Raw genomic sequence first — 17201 nt, forward strand, 5'->3', positions numbered from 1 at the left:
ATAATTATTATTAATAATTATTATAGTTCCTGTAAAATTAACATATATATTTTTTATTTTATTTTCAAGTACATCTATAAAAAAATGTAAGTACATCTATAATAATTATTTACATTAATTATTAATATTTTTCAATATTTTACAATGAATAAATACATAACACACCTTAACCCCTTAATGACAACTGACGTACCAGGTACGTCATGCATTAACAAGCAGTTAATGACAATGGACGTACCTGGTACGTCAGTTGTCAAACAGAGTGCTGGAAGCGATCACAAATGCTTCCAGCAGCTCTGAGGGTATTGCAGTGATGCCTCGATATGGAGGCATCCTGCAATACCACTTTACAAGCCTCCGATGCAGAGAGAGCCACTCTGTGGCCCTCTCTGCACCGGTAGCGATAGTGCCAGTGTCTGCCGGGTGCACGATGCGCGTGCACGATGCGCGTGCGAGTGCACGATTCGCGAGTGTGCACGTGAGCGTGCATGTGCGCGTGCACGTGCACCCATTAGCCACACTGACACCAATGAATGAGGGCAGAAAGGGGGAAAAAAAAAGGGAATTTTTTAAAAAAAAAATATATATAAGGATCTGGGAGGGGGTGCGGGTGGGGGTATTGTGGGGGGCTGCTACACTACAGAAATAGTTTTTTAAGTAAAAAATAAAATAAAAATACTTTTTGGGGGGTTTTTGGGGCCAAACTGGGTACTGGCAGACAGCTGCCAGTACCCAAGATGGCGGTAATTAGGTAGGGGAGAGGGTTAGAGAGCTGGAGGGGGGATCAGGGAGGTTGGGGCTAAGGCAGGGGTCCATCACAGCTAAAATACTTTATTATTTTTATTTAAAAAAAAAAAAAACCTCTTTTATTTAGTACTGGCAGACTTTCTGCCAGTACTTAAGATGGCGGGAACAATTGTGGGGTGGGGAGGGAAGAGAGCTGTTTGGGAGGGATCAGGGGGTGGGATGTGTCAGGTGGGAGGCTGATCTCTAAAATTAACCCTGCAAGCTCCCTACAAGCTACCTAATTTAACCCCTTCACTGCTGGGCATAATTAACGTGTGGTGCGCAGCAGCATTTAGCGGCCTTCTAATTACCAAAAAGCAACGCCAAAGCCATATAAGTCTGCTATTTCTGAACAAAGGGGATCCCAGAGAAGCTTTTACAACAATTTCTGCCATAATTGCACAAGCTGTTTGTAAATAATTTCAGTGAGAAACCTAAAATTGTGAAAAATGTTAAGGTTTTTTTTTTATTTGCTCGCATTTGGCGGTGAAATGGTGGCATAAAATATACCAAAATGGGCCTAGATCAATACTTGGGGTTGTCTACTACACTACACTAAAGCTAAAATTAACCCTACAAACTCCCTACAAGCTCCCTAATTAACCCCTTCACTCCTGGGCATAAAACACGTGTGGTGCGCAGCGGCATTTAGCGGCCTTCTAATTACCAAAAAGCAACCCCAAAGCCATATAAGTCTGCTATTTCTGAAAAAAGGGGATCCCAGAGAAGCATTTACAACCATTTGTGCCATAATTGCAGAAGCTGTTTGTAAATAATTTCAGTGGGAAACCTAAAGTTTGTGTCAAATTTTGTGAAAAAGTGAACTTTTTTTTTTTTTATCGCATTTGGCGGTGAAATGGTGGCATGAAATATACCAAAATGGGCCTAGATCAATACTTTGGGTTGTCTTCTAAAAAAAAATATATACATGTCAAGGGATATTCAGGTATTCCTGACAGATATCAGGGTTCCAATGTAACTAGCGCTAATTTTGAAAAAAAGTGGTTTGGAAATAGCGAAGTGCTACTTGTATTTATTGCCCCATAAATTGCAAAAAAAGCAAAGAACGTGTAAACATTGGGTATTTCTAAACTCAGGACAAAATTTAGAAACATTTTAGCATGGGTGTTTTTTGGTGATTGTAGATGTGTAACAGATTTTGGGGGTCAAAGTTAGAAAAAGTTTGTTTTTTTCCATTTTTTCCTCATATTTTATTATTTTTTTTTTAGTAAATTATAAGACATGATGAAAATAATGGTATATTTAGAAAGTCCATTTAATGACGAGAAAAACAGTATATAATATGTGTGGGTACAGTAAATGAGTAAGAGGGACATTACAGCTAAACACAAACACTGCAGAAATGTAAAAATAGCCATTGTCATTAAGGGTAAGAAAATTGAAAAATGGTCCGGTCATTAAGGGGTTAATATAACTCATGTTGGGTTAGCGCACATGAATAATTAGTGTATTACTGTTTATGTTAGACGTTATCTTATGACCGGGGGTATCACTTGACACTTTGCAGTATTCTACACCTTCACCTGGAACTGAATAGGTTACTTGACGATATATCAGATACTTTTATAGACAATGGTGACAGTATATGGTGTTAAACAATGATGTATCATAGTCACACCATCTTACACAGTATGCTTAGAACAAAGGACCATAGTACAAAAAGGAGAAAAAAGGGGTATATTCAATGAGTGAGGAGTGTTAGATAAAAGTATACCTATGCACATCACCAAAGACATAACAAGGACACTGGGCAAATTATTGAGATAAAGTGTTCAGCTTAAAACATCAGCATATTTTTTCACAACATAAAAAACTATAATAAACCAATCTTAAAATGGAGGAATAAAGACAAAGTAAAGACAAGATGGTGTCAGTATTGTTATATAGTTTTACATTCCACCCTTTTATTCTAACAGAATAACATACAAACGCCTACATTACAAGTTGTGTGTTCGTGTTTTAACGCTGAAATGGTAATTTCAGCATTAAAACAGCAGTGCAGCCATTACAAGTCTTGTCGGTATAGCTGTACCGCAAGCCTATTAGCCTGTAACGCAACGTCAGTCCCGCACACGTAAAAATTACGTTTGTTAATGGGACTTCCATAGCGCTGCCATTACAAGTTTGTGTTCTGGCTAAAAAACAAGCGTTACAGCCTATAACGACAAGATCAGTAACGCCATCTGAGAGCAGTAGTTACGAGTTTTACACAACAAAACTGTTACATAAAACTCATAACTAAAGTGTTACAAAGTAAACTAAACACCCATAAACTATATATTAACCCCTAAACCCAGGCCCTCCTGCATCGCAAATACTATAGTAAAGTTATTAACCCTTAATCTGCTGCTCCCAACATCGCCACCACTAATAAAAATTATTAACCCCTATTCCGCCACTCCCCGACATCGCCGCCACTATAATAAAGTTATTAACCCCTAAACTGCTGCCCTCCCGCATCGCAAACACTATTTAAATATTATTAACCCCTAATCTGCCGTCCACCCACATCGCCCCCACTATACTAAAGTTATTAACTCCTAATTCTGCCGCCACTATAATAAACCTATTAACCCCTAAACCGAAAGCCCCCACAACAAAATATACTAAATAAACCAATAAACCCCTAAACCTAAAGCCCCCCACATCGCAAAAAACTAATTTAAACTAGTAACCCCTAAACCTAACGCCCCCTAACTTTATATTAAAATTACAATTTCCCTATCTTAAATTAAAACTTACCTGTCAAATTAAAAAAACTAAGTTTAAACTAACAATTAAACTAATATAACTATTAAACTAAAATTACACTAACTACCAATTAAATAAACTATATTACACCTTAAAAACTCCTACCTAATTACAAAAAATAACAAACAATAAATTATGAAAAATAACAAACAAAAATAAAAAAGAATTACACCTAATCTAATAGCCCTATAAAAATAAAAAAACACCCAAAATAAAAAACCTAGTCTACAATAAACTACCAATAGCCCTTAAAAGGTTACAAAGTTATAAAAAGGTTACAAAGTTACAAAAATACAAAGACCCCCCAACAGTAAAACCCACCACCCAACCAACCCCCCAAAATAAAAAAACCTAACTCTAACAAAAACCTAAGCTACCCATTGCCCTGAAAAGAGCATTTGTATGGGCATTGCCCTTAAAAGGGCATTTAGCTCTTTTGCATTGCCCTAAAAAGGGCATTTAGCTCTTTTATGAAAAGCTCAAACCCTAAACTAAAAAATAAACCCACCCAAAAAAACCTTTAAAAAATCCTAACACTAACCCCCGAAGATCCACTCACAGTTTCTGAAGTCCCGCTTGAAGGATCTTCATCCCGGCAGCTCCATCTTCATCCAGGTGGCTCCATTTTCATCCAGGCGGCAGGCGGCTCCATCTTCATCCAGACGGCATCTTCTTTCTTCACATCGGCGGCATGGATTGGGTCCATCCTGAAGACATCCGGCGCGGAGCATCCTCTTCTTATGGTCGCCGCTGTTCTTCAATGCAAGGTACGCAATTCAAAACAGTGTCCCTTGCATTCCTATTAGCTGATTTGATTTTTGAAATTCAAATCAGCCAATAGGTTGAGAGCTACTGAAATCCTATTGGCTGTTCAAATCAGTCAATAGGATGAGAGCTACTGAAATTCTATTGGCTGATTTGAATAGTCAATAGAATTTCAGTAGCTCTCATCCTATTGGCTGATTTGAACAGCCAATAGTATTTCAGTAAGGAGTCTCCAGTGTAAGCTCTCAAGCCTGTACACCTTGGGCCACCACGGAAGGATTACGGAGCAGTGACAGGAAGGTGACGTCACACGCTCCACACAGGCACACGCAAACGAACTGAACCACAGACAGCGAGTGACTCGAAGAGGGGAGAGAGCGGCACGGCCGGATTCCTGCAGCAAGCGGTTTGGGAAAGTCTCCCCCAGGACCGAGCACCGGATAAATGTGGAAAGTGAGTCAAACATATTACAGTTTGAATTTGTTGTTTGCTGTGTGCCTGTCATTAGCTCCTTTGTGAACTGTGATTTACTTGTGGCGGCTTAAAAGTGAATAGTACTCTGAGGCAATACATGCGGATAGGAGAAAACAAACTTTGTTCACTAGGATTTCAGTAGCTCTCATCCTATTTGCTGATTTTAACAGCCAATAGGATTTCAGTAGCTCTCATCCTATTGGCTGATTTGAACAGCCAATAGGATTTCAGTAGCTCTCATCCTATTGGCTGATTTTAATTTTAAAAATCAAATCAGCCAATAGGAATGCAAGGGACACCATTTTGAATCGCGTATCTTTCATTGAAGATTCAGTATACGGCGGCAACCGTATGAAGAGGATGCTCCGCTCCAGATGTCTTCAGGATGGACCCACTCTGTGCCGCAGGGATGAAGATAGAAGATGCCGTCTGAATGAAGAGGGAGCCGTCGGGATGAAGATCCTTCAAGCGGGACTTCAGAAACTATGAGTGGATCTTCGGGGGTTAGTGCTAGGAGTTTTTAAGGTTTTTTGGGTGGTTTTTTTTTTTAGTTTAGGGTTTGGGCTTTTCATAAAAGAGCTAAATGCCATTTTCAGGGCAATGTAACAGAGCTAAATGTCCTTTTAAGGGCAATGCCCATACAAATGCCCTTTTCAGGGGAATGGGTAGATTAGGTTTTTATAGATAGTTTTTTTATTTTGTGGGTTTGGGGGTGGTGGGGGTTTGTAATGTTAGTGGGTCTTTGTCATTTTTTTCAGGTAAAAGAGCTGTTTAACTTAGGGCAATGCCCTACAAAAGGCCCTTTACAGGCTATTGGTAGTTTATTCTAGATTAGGTTTTTTTCTTTGGGGTGTTTGTTTTTTTAAAAAATGAATAATTTTTATTATTTTTGATCATTTGTTTTTTATTTTGTGTAATGTTTTTATTTCGTTATTTTTAGATTAGGGGTTGGGCATTTCATCAAAGAGGAGAATGCCCTTTTAAGGGCAGGAAAAAGAGCTGAATGCCCTTTTAAGGGCAATACCCATACAAATGCCCTTTTCAAGACAATGGGTAGATTAGGTTTTACTTTATTTTTATTTTGTGGGTTTGGGGGGTGGGGGTTTGTATACTGTTAGGGGGTGTTTGTTTTGTTTTGTAGCAAAAGAGCTGTTAACTTTAGGGCAATGCCCTACATAAGGCCCTTTTAAGGGCCCTTGGTAGTTTATTATAGATTAGGCTTTTTATTTTGGGGCAGGTTTTTTTTTTTTTTTTAACAGGGTATTAGAATAGGAATCATTTTTATTGTTTTGGATAATTTCATTTTTTATTTTTTGTAATGGTAGGTTTTTTAATTTTTTTGTAATTCTAGTGTTTTTTATTTTTTAGAATGTTAGGTTTAAGTGTAAGGCAAATTAGGTTTTATTTCACAGGTAAGTTTGTATTTATTTTAACTAGGTAGTTATTAAATAGGTAATAACTATTTACTAACTAGTTTACCTAGTTAAAATAAATACAAACTTACCTGTGAAATAAAAATAAAACCTAAGCTAGCTACACTATAACTATTAGTTATATTGTAGCTTTATTAGGTTTTATTTCACTGGTATGTAATTAGTTTTAAATAGGTATTATTTAGTTAATAAGTGTAACTTTAATTTAGCTCTATTTTAATTATGTTAAAGTTAGGGGGTGTTAGGTTTAGGGTTAGGTTTAGGGGTTGATAGTTTAATTTAGGTTGCTGTGATGTGGGGGGCTGGCGGTTTAGGGGTTAATAGGTTTATTTAGTGGTAGTGATGTGGGGGAGCGGCAGAAAAGGGGTTAATATATTTATTATAGTGTCAGCAATGTTGGGGTGCAGGGAAATAGGGCTTAATAACTTTAGTATAGTGTTGGCAATATCGAGAGAGGCAGATTAGGGGTTAATAGCTTTTTTGGTGGAGGCGATATCGGGAGTGGCAGATTAGGGGTAGTTTATGTAGGTGCCGGCAATGTTGGGGACGGCAGATTAGGGGTGTTTAGACGTGAGGTTTATGTTAAGGTGTTAGGTTTAAAGGTATCTTTTTTTCCCCATAGACATCAATGGGGCTGCGTTACGGAGCTTTTCATTCCCCGATCGCAGGTGTTTTTTTTTTTACACCTTCTCCCCATTGATGTCTAAAGGGAAAGCATGCACGAGCACGTCAAAACAGTGCATGAATTGTGTGCGGTATGGAGCTCAACGCAACCATATCACACGCACAAGCTGGCTGTTTGAAAACTTGTAATGGCTGCGCTATAGGGGGTGAAATAACGCAACTTTTGTTGGGTTTGTTAAATTCCCTATAGTGCGCATAACTCATAATCTACCTGAATGGAAATTAACCAACTGTGTAAGCCAAATACTACGGTATAACATAAATCTTTGTGAGAATACTGTAGAGAAATTAATTCACATTTACTGCTATAATAGTTAACTATAATAAAACGCTGAATAGGCCAATAGGACACAATATCTCACTGCACATGAGTACAGTCTCTCCAATACTCTCTGTCTACCTCCCAGCAACCCTATTTCTGTAGTGTAGCTGCTCCATCCCTCCCTGACCAGCAGAAGATCATTACAGACGGTGACACACACAGTGTCACGGTAACGATCAGGCATCTGCCCTCATATGGAGGAGGAACACTGATCACGCTCCGGCTCCATATGCGGCAGATGCCAGAAGCTTCAGGAGCTCCCGCTCTCGGCTGTAACATAACAGCTGAGAGTGCTGGAGCTTCCTGAAACTGTTTTGCACCACGCTGAGGTTAAAGGGACAGTTTACTCAAAATGTTTCTCCCCTTTAATTTGTTCCCAATGATCCACTTTACCTGCTGGAGTGTATTAAATTGTTTACAAGTATTTCCATTACCCTTATATTGTCATTTGAAATAGTTAATTTAGCCTGTGGTATCCCCACCTATTCTGAAAGTTTGTGGCCGCAGGTCCAAGCAATAGATAAGCTTTGTAAACACAGCCAGCAGAAGAAATTACACTCCCAGGGGGATATAGCAGAGATTGGGTAATAAAATGTTGATTTTCCATTGTTCTCCCCAAGTACTGGTGATTGTTTTATGGACAGATATAAGATAAAGAAGCATATATATGTACACAATGTGATAAAGTAATGAGTTCTGATTATACCTACAAGCTCAACCCATTTTATTAGGTTGGGGCTTCAAAACACAAAATCAGAGCTTTAATATACACAAATAATCCTTTAAAAAGCTAATTTTCATAATTTTTTTACTCTGCAGTTGGTAAAAAAAGCAATTGTAAACACATTAAGGGAAAAACTATTTAACAGTATACTGTCCCTTTAAGGCTAGGTCTGTTTGTCCTAGCGCAGTCTCTACTGCGCATGACTGGCTGCACCTGACAAACATAATTGGCCCACATATGTATATATATATATATATATATATATATATATACACACTTATATTTATATATACTTTAAACTTGAAAATCTTGTGGAACTGTCACTCTGCTATTTTATTATGAGTTGCATATATATGGTTTCTGCTTGTATGCACAGTGCAAACCCACTGTTAAAGAATCATGTTTGTCACAAATAATTTGGGAAAAGCTTCAGAACCTAGTCTATTGGCGGCAGTAACCAGCCACGTAGCCGTTACATGCTATGCTATACTTTAATATAATCAGGATTTTAATATATACACAATTATTTGATTTATTTTTTATATATAATTTGTTATTTAACATTTTGGCAGCTCTCTGACTAAATATAACAATTTTATGCAACAAAATGAAATTTCTGAAAAGACTAATAATAATAATTTACACTAATAGATTAAAAGGACAGTTTACCCAAAATGTTCTCTCCTTTAAACTGTTCCCAATGATCCATTTTACCTGATGTAGTGTATTTAATTGTTTACAAGTAGCTCCTTCACCCCTATTTTGGCATTTGAAATAGAAAATTTAGCCCACTGATAGTAAAAGTTTGTATACTGGAGTCTCATCTATTGAATAGCCTAAGTAAACACAGCCAGAAGAAGAAATTACACTCTCAGTGGGGTACAGGATAGTTAAGTAATACAATGATAATTTTCTATTGTTCTGTCTAAGTATTGAGCTTTGGTTTTTTTAGACAAAGCTAAGATAAGGAACCTAATGAGCTATGCTATTGCCTGAAACTCAACCCATTGTAATAGGCTGTGGTTTAAAAGCACAAAAGCAGCTAATTCATATATACAAATAAACCTGAAAATGCAATTTCTCCTACATTTTATTCTATACAGCTGGTGTAACAAATCATTGAAAACATATCAACATAAAAACAATTTTAAAGTGTACTATCTCTTTAAGTGCTGACCATTTATAATATGTATATGACATATATAACCTAGCCATGTTTATGAAACTTGTCTTTTTTACCATTACAATTCTACTTCTTTACTGTATCATAACCTGCATATATTTAAATGAGAGTCATCACAGCATAAATAATATTGCACAGCAATATGTTACCAGGTATATTAAAACTCTACTGAATTACTCTACAAAAGAAACAGACCCAAATACTTTAGATACATTTATTAACATAAAAGAAAAATATAGTAGTAACACAATGGAAGAAATGAATAAATGAATACTCTCCTCTGAAGCTGTGACTGCAGCCATTCCTCATTTTTCTCCTGGACTGACTTGAAAATGTACAAAAGCTTGGAGGCACTGGTCCACAGAAGAGGACTCACAATCAGGTTCATACGGTTGTTCTATGTGGAAAGTTTCACAATCATGCAGTATCCACCAATATACAGTATGTGGAATGAGTGATATATACTCACAACTCTATCTTGTGAGTATATATATCACTCATTCCACATATATTGGTGGATACTGCATGATTCTGAATCTTTCCACGTAGAACAACCAGTTGAGCCTGATTGTGAGTCCTCTTCTTTGGACAAGCACCTCCAAGCTTTTGTAGGTTTAATAACATACATCTTATAATCTTTCTTTTCTCTTTTTTTTACAAACTCCTTGCATAAATCTTTTATACATACTTAAATCAACCTATTAATTACTTGCCAGAAAAACTCTTATTTACCAGACCTAAAATCACGCACATCATCACACTTACAAATTCCTTAGTTAGTTCACTTGCAAAAACAATATATTTTATATACCTCAAACAGGTGGAACATATTAAATCTCTCTTCAGTCCTTACATGCATAAAACAAATGGCACTTAAAACTAAAAATGCTATTATTGACACATAATTAAGAACATATATATGACTTTAAAATCAAGTTACGGCAATAACACTTCAAGCAAATCATTACAGCGTCAGATTTCTTAGCTAAGAAACACTGATACACACACAGTTAATGCAATTTCTAGACTGATTAATTACCAGTCAGAAAACACAGATAAAAAAGCACCAAGACCAGCTTTTAGCAGCCGTTGCTTACAAATACACAAACTTATATCAACTTGCATACAGTAAATATTTCACCAAATTCACTCCCAACATTTATTCTTAAAGGGATTCTAAACCAAATTTTTTTCTTTAATGATTCAGATAGAGCATGCAATTTTCTAATTTACTCCTATTATCAATTTTTCTTTGTTTTCTTGCTATCTTTATTTAAAAAGCAGGAATGTAAAGCATAGGAGCCGGACCATTTTTGGTTCAGAACCTGGGTTATCCTTGCTTATTGGTCGCTAAATGTCAGCCACCAATTATCAAGCGCTATCCATGGTGCCGAACCTAAAATGGGCCGGCTCCTTATCTTTACATTCCTGCTTTTTAAATAAAGATTGCAAGAGAACAAAGAAAAATTGATAAAAGGAATAAATTAGAAAGTTGCTTAAAATTGCCTGCTCTATTTGAATCATGAAAGAAAAAAATTGGGTTTAGTGTCCCTTTAAATAATTTTAACATACATTAAACTTTTAGTGACACAGGAAACACATTTTATTAACATTCTATCTCTTTAAGGAAAACATATATTTTAAACATATCAGAGACTTTAGAAACACGATAAGATGAACTCTCCACCAAATTTTAAAATGTATTTAAGATTATCCGAAATAGCTAAGAATGGACATTTTCCAAGCAATTTAGGATTCTAACAAATTATTTTTAGACAAGATAATAAATCCTCAGATATTTAGTGGGGAGTAAACCTTTTACATGTAACACGGGACACAGTTAAACATCAGACAAACACTTCTTACACATAAATTACACAAAATCTCCATTACACAGAATCTCCAATTCGTTACTGCAAAGACCATAAAACAAAAAGAAAGGGTTTTCACATACCAAGCTATATTTCAAGATACATCCTGTCATGTCACATTACTACATTATGTACAGGCAGTCAGGAACTTTTTCCATGAGCACAGTATGCAACAAGCAGCAACAACACTTATCACTAAGCCCTGCATTTTACTTTGAACAGACCCCACATTCACAACACAATAAGATTAGCAATGAAATAACAGCAATAATAGTATTCACAATTACTTATATTCATATGCATATGCATAGCTCAGCACAGCACAAATGAAAAGCAGTGAAGCATAAGCAATTAAGCAACAAGCATCAAGTGACCATTCAGCTCCAGTGATATTTCAACTAAACTATACTATATGCTTATATAAGGGGCGTTAACCCTTTAAAACCCTTAAAACAAAATGCTTTAACTTCCGTTATCAGTCACAAGACTCTAACTTGCAAACAAATAAGGTGAGACTTTAACTCACGCTATAACTTGCATAATAACTTGCGCTAGGACTCAAAACTACGCAAACCCACGCTTAACGGCAGGACTCAAACCTGTCCAGGGGAGTTTAACCCCTTATAAAGGGACCTTAACCCTTTACATAGTATTAACGCCGTCCAGACTTTGGGTTTATATTCACAGAGGGAAAAGAAGAATAAAAACACTTATCTACTTACCCCTGTGGGAATCCCACGCTCTGACACCAGAATTGCTCGGTGTTATCTTATGACCTGGGGTATCACTTGACACTTAGCAGTATTCTGTACCTTCATCTGGAACTGAATGGGTTACTTGATGAGATATCTCGGGGAACAACAATCAGACAGGCAACAAGTAAAGTCTAATCACTGTTCTGTTTAGTATAAGGAATCACATACTTTTATAGACAATGGTTACAGTATATGGGGTTAAACAATGATGTATCATAGTCACACCATCTTACACAATATGCTTAGAACAAAGAACCATAGTAAAAATAAGGAGTAAAAATGAGTATTATGGTGAGCTAGGAGTGTTAGATAAAAGTATAACTAGGTGCATCGCCAAAGACATAACAAGGACACTGGGCAAATTATTGAGATAACGTGTTCAGCTTATAACATCAGCATATTTTTCTCACAACATAATAAACTAATATTAAAATGGAGGAATAAAGACAACGTAAAGACAAAATGGTGTCAGTATTGTTATATATTCTTACAGTTCATGTGCGCAATATGCATATTTTACTTTCCAATGTTCTTCACAAAGAAATTGACTTTTTATTTTTAATTATATATTTCTATATATAACTGATAATGTTAATGTAAAATATATATCTACCTTACCTAAATATCTATATGAATAGATACGTATAGGTATATATAGATATATATATATAGCTATATCTATTTAATATACAAATAACTTTTTCCTGTATTTGAAGAACATTAGAATTTGAAATATTATTATTATTATACTTTTTTTTACACAGCACTAAAATATTCAGCAGCACTGTCCATGGGTATAATTTATTTAAGTAAAACAACAAAACAATCCTTGTAAGAGACAAGACAACATTTGACAAACAAAAACAGGTAGAATTGATGGCTCTATTCCCATGGGAATTTACAATCTAGAAGGGTATGAGGGTGAGAAAACAGGAGGTGAGGATTGTAAGGGTGAGAATGAATTGCTTTGATCTCATGGTATTCTTTTTTTAAGGGCACGCCTTGTTAAGTAGCATGCACGTGGCTTGAGCACTAAAAGCCAGCAAACACCACTGACATGTTTAACATTATTAAAAAGTATTCTTTCAAAACTGTTTCCATATATTAATTCAGACACGTGCACACTACTGAACCAACCTACCTGCTTTTCAACAAAGGTTTCCATGAGAAGAACGCAAATTTGATAATAGAGGTAAATTATAAACTTTTTTTTATTTTTAATTGTATACTCTATCTGAGTCATGGAAGAATAATGTTGGATTTCATAATACCCAAATGTTGAAGCATTTGAAAGTGATGCAGCATAGCTGTAAAAAGATGACTACAAAATATCATCTGAACATCTCTGTGTAAATATATATTTTCTCTCAAAATGTCCTAAGTTTTCACACCCATAGTAAAGAGACTTTAAGCAGTCAATCAGTATGCTAGTCCCAGGACTTGCAAGGGAGTGTTCATGTGGCATGTGCAGGCACAGACGTGTTACTTTCCTATTCAGTTTAAGGAAGTTTACTCTGAAATATCATGAGATCACAGCAAAGAAAATCTTGACCTCAGCATTGCTGATACTGATTGGCTACTTTTTTTTTTTTTTACTTGCAGCTGAACAGCAGCTGAAGAATAGCTGTTCACAGAGCACTTACTCTGGTGAGCTGAAGAAATTGTGAGGTAAAATATCTTCCCTTTTTACATAGATGTTCCTTTTTGCATCTTTTTACATAGATGTTCAGGTGATATTTTCATGTCGGCTTACTACAGTTATGCTTCATCACTTATGTCCGTTTAAGCGGGATAAAACATAACAGGGTTTGGTTTTCAAGTAATTTTGCTAAACATTATACAAATAATTAATACATTGCCAGCTTTAAATGTTTTTAAAACATTTATTTAGTATCAGATCTCTTGCAATTCAGTACCTAATTGCTGATATAAGCTATATATGTATATATAAAAAAAATACTGCCCTTTCAGCAATAATATTTGTGGAATAACATTTGCGGTTTCAGAGAAATAATGGAACGTGACATAAAAGCCCAAGTTTGCATTAAAATTTAGCAGCAATTGAGTATTTATAGTTTAAAAGACAGCTCGAATTCCTCACAATAAGGGAATAAACATAATGCATTAAAATTCATTAGTCCCTTTAATACCCAAGTGAATAAGTTACATTAACATGTAATTGTAATACATCTTGGCATCCAATAAAAGAAACATTCAATGTCATTAATTACATATATATCTGTATAGAGCAATGAATACTTAAAGGACCATTAAATGCAGTAGATTTGCATAATTATCAAGTACATAATAAACAAGGAAATGCATTAGCACTTGGGGCTGAATTATCAAGCTCCGAATGGTCTAAAGACCGCTGCTCCATAACTTGTCTGCCTGCTCTGAGGCTACGGACAGAGATCAACCCTATCGAATATGATCGGGTTGATTGACATCCGCTGCTAGAGGCTGATTGGCCGCAAATCTGCAGGGGGTGGCATTGCACAAGCAGCTCACAAGAACTGCTTGTGCAATGATAAATGCTGACAGCGTTTGCTATCTGCATTTATCGATGTGTGGCAGACATGATACGCTACATTGTATCATGTCCGCTCGCACTATGATAAATTGACCCCTTAATCTGAATTTCAAATGAGCAGTCGTTTTTTTTCTAATAAATTTTAAATTTCTTCTATTTGCTGTATCATGTGACAGCCATTAGCCAATCATAGACTTGCATAAGTATACACTGTAAACTCATGCACATGCTCAGTAGTAGCTATTGCCTCAGAAACTGTATATATAAAGAATGTGCACATTTTGATATTGGATGTAAGCTGTATTTTTTTTTTTAAATTGCACATTCTATCAGAATCATGAAATTTAATTTTGATGTTAGTGAATCTTTAATTGCACATATGTAAGCAATATATGGAACAATGGTCGGAATATTTAAGCATCTGAAAATTGATTGTCAACACAGACCTCTTTTTTTCATAAAGAATAGGAAGTTTGCGAGTGAGCAACACACCCACATTTTCTGGCCCTTCTTTACCAGAGTACAATCTGCTTCATGATTAAAGGGTCAGTTAGGGCGAAGAAAAGATAAATTTACTTGTTTCCATTACCAGCTCCCACGCCTCCTCACTTGCGTTCTTGTGTAGTTGTAGTTAGGGATGGGCACATTTTTTTAAAATAATGACATTCAAAAGGTAAAGCCAATGATCTATTTTCAAATTAATTTTGTGCAATCAACTGATTTATATACTTGCAAATCTTATATAAGGTTAAATTAGCCATATGGTATGTTCCCCCTTAAAAGGATAGGAAAGTCAAAATTAAAGGGATAGTCTAGCCCAAAAAACAACTTTCATGATTCAGATAGAGCATGTAATTTTAAACAATTTTCCAATTTACTTTTATCACCAATTTTGATTTTTTCTTTTGGTATTCTTAGTTGAAAGCTTAACCTAGGAGGTTTATATGCTAATTTCTTAGACCTTGAGGGCCACCTCTTTTCAGAATGCATTTTAACAGTTTTTCACCACTAGAGGGTGTTAGTTCATGTATTTCATATAGATAACACTGTGCTTGTGCACGTGAAGTTATCTGAGAGCAGGCACTGATTGGCTAAACTGCAAGTCTGTCAAAAGAACTGAAATAAAGGGGCAGTTTGCAGAGGCTTAGATACAAGATAATCACAGAGGTTAAAAGTATATTAATATAACTGTGTTGGTTATGCAAAACTGGGGAGTGGGTAATAAAGGGATTATCTATCTTTTAAAATAATAACAATTCTGGTGTAGACTGTCCCTTTAAAATTACATAATTCAGACAGATTATATAATTTTAAGACACTATTAAATTCACTTCTATTATCAAATTTACTTTGTTTCTTGGCATCCTTTGTTGAAATGCATACATACATATCCTCAGCAGCAGCAATGCACTATTGGGAGCTAGCTGGTGATTGGTGGCTACACATATTTGTCTCTTGTCATTGACTCACCAGATGTGCTCAGCTATCTCCCAGTAGTGCATTGCTGCACTGTAGCCTCATTCACTATCTATCGGAGGTTTGCCCCAGAAAAAAACCCTTTTGCTCTATGGCCAAATTGATTGTTGAGTTTCTCGAGTGATCACAATGCTATATCATTTGGTTTATTAAAAGCCTGCCACCGTGAACAAGTTTTCAACAGAAAAGCTCCTGAAAAGGATTGTTGTGCATTAAGTACCTATTTTCGAAATAGAAAGTATCCTGAAACTGACACATACAATAGCCCATTCACACCTCTTAAGGTTACAGCAAAGTTTTAATCAAGTAAGCCCTTTGTTCACTCTGCAAAGGAAATATTGATTTGCATCTGTGACAATAACCTATTGTCATCAAAATACATCCTCAAAACTCATTAACCATATGCAGGCCATAGGTATCTTGGCATGATGGCCATACTTCTATAGTCAATTAAAACACCAACATCTACATGCGGTGTGTTTTTAATTTCAATTGTATTATTTGATTGTAAATTACACTCGTACTGTTGTAATTGTCACTAACAGTTCTGGTAGTTTTTAAATCTGTTTTAAAGGGGATCTCAGAATTGACTTGCTGTCAGGATGGGCAGACATGAGTGCCAACTTTTTAAATTTGTAAATTGGAACAAAAATTTGTGACAGTGAGCTCAATAATGTAGGCAATCCTGTGTCCCTATAATTAAGAATTCAAAAAGTCAAAACTGGATTTGAAAAGCTTTTAAAAAGTTACTCATAAATGGATTGTGATCGTAGAGAACTTTCCGGCCCTATAGTAAAAATATAATTTTTATTGAGGTTCAAAAACCAGTTTGTTAATCAAGGAAAGCAAAAATGCGTTATTGTGATAACGCCTTTTTGGCCCTATAGATTATGATTAAGGCCATTGTGCGTTAACATCGATCGAGTACAATCAAATGCATTTGTATTTTTGCTCTTGTAACAAGTCCATGGTCTGTTTCTTACAGCAAGAGCAATAGTCTAGGACAAGCCGTAAAAGAACTGGTTTACTAAATCCCTTACATAAAAAACTTCTAAGGTTGTGTGCAGTTAAATTTGTCTGATTTCTTCAAGCGCTAAACCAATGTTGCACAAGTCATTGTGCTCTTTATGTAGTTTTGTGCTAAAGAATTTTAATGAAGGTTAAGCTTAAAACACACATACACCTTTGACCCCTACCTAGTCCCTCCTGTCATATACCATACCCAGGGCCGGACTTGGAATTAAAAGTAGCCCTGGGAAAATATGAAGACCAGCCCTATTTTCCATTGCACATGCCCCATTTTTCTCAAAGTGGATTACTGGGACACTCCTTTGCCTTTTATTTTTTTCATAATTCAATTATATTACTTTGTATTAAGAAAATGACAGATTGATCTTAAATAGCAACCCTACAACTCAATTGT

Source organism: Bombina bombina, chromosome 11, assembly GCF_027579735.1.
Source record: "Bombina bombina isolate aBomBom1 chromosome 11, aBomBom1.pri, whole genome shotgun sequence".
NCBI lineage: Eukaryota > Metazoa > Chordata > Amphibia > Anura > Bombinatoridae > Bombina > Bombina bombina.